This window comes from Passer domesticus, chromosome 4 (assembly GCF_036417665.1).
Source record: "Passer domesticus isolate bPasDom1 chromosome 4, bPasDom1.hap1, whole genome shotgun sequence".
In the NCBI taxonomy this organism is placed as follows: domain Eukaryota; kingdom Metazoa; phylum Chordata; class Aves; order Passeriformes; family Passeridae; genus Passer; species Passer domesticus.
This window is the reverse complement of record NC_087477.1, coordinates 80,060,811-80,066,414: the sequence shown is the minus strand read 5'-3', so window position 1 is coordinate 80,066,414 and position 5,604 is coordinate 80,060,811. Positions and strand designations below refer to the sequence as shown.

At 36.9% G+C, this 5,604-nt stretch overlaps 1 long non-coding RNA gene across 1 annotated transcript; it reads left to right on the top strand.

Moving 5' to 3' along the window:
- The first annotated feature begins 3,270 nt into the window (after positions 1-3,270).
- Positions 3,271-5,604, top strand: LOC135300139 (uncharacterized). Its single transcript, XR_010362023.1, has 3 exons — positions 3,271-3,452; positions 4,604-4,715; positions 5,477-5,604. It is a non-coding gene; the product is annotated as an uncharacterized LOC135300139 (long non-coding RNA).

Here is a 5,604-nt window from a genome sequence, read left to right as displayed (position 1 = left end):
TTGAGGTGAAAATGAACTTTGTATCAACTCTTCCACTGAAGGATAAATTAAGCTTGATGAGCAAATAGATGAGTAAATCATGTTCCATCTTGTGAGAAGAGTTTTGCTTTTTCAAGCCTTCCCGCAGCTAAGGAGGCCAGGATTAGCACTACTGCAATGTTTTTTTAAGTAAGTCCAGCATTTCCTAGTGCAATATTTTCTAAAAGATGAGAGGAGTGTGAAAATTAAAAAGAAGAGAGCTTTGTGCCAGCATTTAAAGAGCTGCTTACTTTCCTCCTTGGAAACAACGTATGCCTCCCTATGTGTTTTCTGTTTTTTTTAAACAGGAAAAATATCCCTCAGTCTGCAGCCTAAGTTGATATATCTTCTTTTTGATTTTATCTATTTTTCTTTAATCTTTAAAATTATAAGTGTGACTATTTCATGTGATATGTGACAAATACATATTAAAATATATTCCTGACATAATTATTAACTCATTATTAACTACCATAACAGTCTCTCAATGGGAAATCAAATAAGGCTGAGATGCTTGTTGAGAATTGGTTGTTGGTTTAAGGATATTGTTGCTGGAAAATTATTCTGGTAATATGAAGGAGAAGAAGAGCACATATTAAAAAATATGTTGTAACAGAATATTTGTAGACAGATATTCTAAATTAGGGATATCAGGAATGATAAGGTTCTGCTTTATAGTATGTTTGGGCTTAATATGTGAAATATGTTAGCCATATTTCACAAAAATAATACAGTAGAGATGTGAGGAAAAGTCTGAAGATTTAAATTAGAATGCATTTTTTCTTGTTGTCTTTATTCTTACCTCTATACTGTATAAAATACAGTCCTATTCCCTGGAGCAGAAAACACAAATCAGAATTTTCCCAGATGAAGTCATGAACCACCTAGGCTAGAGATTTAAACTCTGTCTCTCTTTCTGTCTCCCTCCCTCTCCCCTGCTCCAGTCTAATCTTTAATTGCATTATATTAAATGAAACAAACTCAAAAGAAGAGGTCAGGGATATCCTTTCCACATTTTAGCCCAGAATATTTATAATCTGGTGCTGTGCATTCTCCTGGAGAAAGACAAGGTTTTGAATCCTCTCAGGGAAAATCAGGCATTTATTCTGCATCCTGGCAGCATGCATTAAGTTCTGAGCTAGAAAAAATTGGAGATTGTTTTCTTTTCTAAGTAAGAGAAGGAGCTGAAGAATAAATTCAGCATCCAGGACTCCGAGTCACACAGCCTGGGAGGGACCACTGGAAGTCATCAAGATTTCCCTTCTGCTTAGGAATAGACCATGGAACTTACACCTAATTTATAGGCTAGACTCATTATTCAGAAGAGAAATTAATATTCATGCATGGTATCCAGGATCTGCTTCTTTTTTAAAAAAAATAGCATCATTGAGATTGCTCAAAACAATTCATCTTTCTGGTGACCTAAACATCACAGTCTGTTTCAGATCATTCATTACCATAGTATGCAACATGTGTCTTTTTGAAAACATGCCCAAAGGGTTTTAGGCTAACCAAAAGTACTTCTAAAAAATATGAAGAAAAGTTGAATTTATGTACATAACACCTAAAACATTTAATATTCTTCCATTATGAAGAAAATCTGTGAAGAATGACTTCACAATCATGTATTGAATTGGCTCGGGGTAGTTTTACAGAGTTAGTTGAAAGGAGTAAATATTTTCTTATCACAAAATTTAGTCACCTTAGTTACTGTGTTCTATGTATAACTAATGATTTTTATTCTTATGATGGCTCCAAATATGCAAAGAACCAGGTTTCATCTCTGTCAGTGATCTCACAGTCTGCAGAAGACATTTTCAAATCAGTGTATGGACAATAATACAGTCAAAAACCATGAACAGAGCATGACCAGAAAAATCAGAATAGCTGAGACACATTCATAGATTTCCAGAAATGCCTTTTTGTCTTTCTGCTGCATTTTCTGTACCTTTGTTTTTGAATTGGAGAACTGTGGGGATGCTTCACAACCTGTGCACTGCCTGTCACCACCACTCCCATGATTGAAGACTCCAGGTGCAACTGCAAGAGAATTAATAACAGAAAAACTACATCAGGAAAGGGGCAAAAAAAGCAGTGGAAAGGTGGGACAAAACCAGGAACTGAATTTATACTGTTCAAAATGGCCAGGTTTTGAAGTACAAGTGAAGAGAGAGGAAAAAAATAAAAATGGAAAAAAGGGAGAAAAAATGTTACTTGGAAGGAAATGCAATAATCTTATTTAATCCTGAATCATTGTTGCAATCAATTCAATTTTGTAGGTAAGCCCCCATGACACAGCTATTCCAAGAACTAACAAGAGACAGAGCTGAAATATCAACAACCCCAACAGGAGACCAAATTTTCTGTTATGATGAAAATCTCTGCTTGGAGAGGTTTCAGATCTGAGTGATCAGTGTGAAATTGAAATTACTCCAAGTGATTTTGATGAGCCACTGTCTTCACAGATAAACTGTTTGATGTTTATGCAAGACAGGAAACAGAGTCATGAAACTAAATGAAAGCTTTGGGGCAAGGGAGTAAGATATATATGTTTTTTTAATATTCACTATAAATATATGTGATAGAATTAAAAAACAAAACAAAAAAAACCTCCCAAACAAACAAAAAAAAAACCCCAAAACCAGACCAAAAGAAAAAGCCCAAAAAACAACAACAACAAAAAAAAAAAACGTGAAAAACCAAAAAGAAAACCAACAACAACAAAAAAAGACTATAAAGATGAGCAGGATTGAGCAGATATACAGGATTTATTCTTTTCACAACAAAAGAAGAAATGAACAGCAGCAGAAGATAATGTTCAACAGCACATCAAAAGCTGAACTGTGTGTGTATCAACTGAATCCTTCATTATGAATTAACAGAGTATTATATTAAAATGAAAGGGATCTCATGTGCTTTCTGTAACTCATAATAACAAAGTTCCTGCCTTTAGAGGGGATGAGATCTTTTAATCTTACGAGGCATTCATGCTGACAAACAAGCCAACCCTTTGACAGCAGCCAACTCATTCATCTCCTTATTAATTTGCGTCACCAGCAGCTCCGACTGAAATTGAGCCATTCTGGACCAGGAGCTGCTGTTGGCCAAGGTGACGTTTGGTCCTTCCTTCCTCCTGCTGGGGATAATAATATTTATTGAGCTGCACTTAACTCTTCCTTCTCTGCCATGATTTTCACTGGGGTTATTGACATTTTAATACAAAACTTGGGGTATTTGGTGTAGCAGGGGAGGTCTCACCCTCTGAATGTAGATTCAAGTATATGTGAAGGTTTTCTTTCTTAAGATCAGACTTGATCTTTCCTAAGACTGATTTTTCAGTTTCCAGAGCTATTATTGACCAGCCTAGCACACAGAGCTGTCTGTCATCTTCACAGTGCAAGGTCACAGAAAATTGGGAATGTGTAATAAAAATGGTGAGTTTGTATAATTTTCATCTCAATTTGACAATAAGAAATATATTTTTTAAGTTTGTAAAAGTGCAAAAGACCTTTAAATACCACTAATCAAACCATGGGGACAGTTGATGGAAGTGGTGTTAAACATTTTTGAGGGGCCAAGCATAGTTTGTCTGCCCGGCAAGCAGAGCTGCAGCAAAACTGAAAACTTGAGGAGTTAAAAAACTTGGTCCTTGTTTAATTCTTGCTCTGGAGGGTAGAAAACTGTGCCAGCTACTACTTGGCATGGCTTAGCTCTGACATGCTTACTCAGGTTGGATGAGCTCTACCAGATGATATATTGGCAAGGTGGAATCAACACTTCATGTGGGTTTTGGTCTTGTTTTTTTTTTTCAAAGGGATTTTTATATGGTCCAGCCTCTGTAAAAGAAAATATAAAAACAACCTTCTACTGCTGACATAGATCCAACAGTATCTGAAGTTGTGGAAGTAGGAATTTCACAGCTATTTGTTTGGAAAAAGGACGGCCAGGAAAATCTGAAATTGTTCTTGCCTGCAAGAAGAGCCCTGGCTTTGATTCATGAGGCTGTGGTTCTCTAATGACTTGTGCCAAAGAAGTTTTTCTTCAGCATTATTTGCATTTTGCATGACATATTATATAATTGTAAATTGCCAACATTTTCATCTACTTGTAAGATACTTTGATGTTTGCTTTGCTTTGCTTTGGTTTTTTTTGTTTGTTTGGGGGTTTTTTGTTTGTTTGTTTTGTTTTGTTTTTTCTTTTTGTTGGTTGGTTGGTTGGTTGGTTGGTTGGGTTTTTTGTGCTGTGATTTTTTTTTCTTTTTTTGTCTTTCTCTTTGGGCCACAAATTATAAGTTCTGCTTCACAGATAAATAGATCAGCAGAGTTTGTGCCATGCAATTTATGCTGCGTTTTGTCTGGGTGACCTGTACTTGAGGATGAATGGAATTTAGCTCTGTGCCTGTATCTTTGTAGTTACAGCACACAGGGATATTGTCTATTATGTTGTTTTCTTGAAATTGCAAATGACCTGAATTATCAGTAGGTTTGGGTGCCTGAAGATAGATATAGGGATCTAGAAAGATGAAAGAAAGCAGGGAGATATCCATGTTTGTCAGCACTTTAATATTGCTCCTTCTGTCATACAGAAAGATGCAGATACTTCTGAAAAATCTCTTCAGCTGTGCCCCATTGGACAGACACCCACAAGGATCTGGTCATAATGCCTTTGATTCAATAAAGAATCCCAGGAGTCTTAAGGTACTATGCAATGGGAAGCATGATTTGATAGAGAGCTCTGTGAAGTAGGATATGACAGGGCTGATTTTCAAATGTCCTCAGCGCACTCAGATTTCCTCCTCTTGGAAGAAGCCATGGTTGCTCTTTGATTTGCATTCTCCTTTTCAGCTTGTTGAAGGAATTAATGCCATTACTTCCTATTACTTGATATATGACACTTTCCCACCAAGCACATTGCCTAGTGTTCTCTAGGGCCAGGGTCTCTTCAAAGTAGATTTCACATATGAAGGAAATTCAGTAGAGAGTAACCAAAGGGAATATGTGTCCCTTGAAAGTACTGAACATTTATAATCTAGATCAACTAGTCCTGTGGCTGAATAATGCAATTTCAGTTCTCATTGGTTTTAATTTTTTTAAAAGAAATAAGTAGAATTAATTTGAAAGAAAAATATTTTCTTCTTTAAAAATTAGTTGTGTTTATGTGGTTCCTTTTATTCTAATGAGTACCATAATCACTAATAAATTGACTATGTACAGAAGTCATTGATTCATAGAATTGACAGAATCACAGAATGTTTGGGTTGGAGGAGACCTCCAAGATCATCCAGTCCAACCCAGCCCCAACACCTCAGCTAAACCCTGGCACCCAGTGCCACATCCAGGCTTTGTTAAACACACCCAGGGATGGTGACTCCACCACCTGCCCAGGCAGCCATTCCAGAACATTATCACCCTTTCTGTGAAAAACTTTTTCCTAAAATCCTATATTTCCCTTGGTGCAGGTTGAGGCTGTGTGCTCTGGTTCTGTCAGTGCTGCCTGGAGAAAGAGCCCAGCCCCAGCTGAGCACAGGCATCTTTCAGGAGCTGTGCAGAGTGATGAGGGCACCCCTGAGTCGCCTTTTCTCCAGGT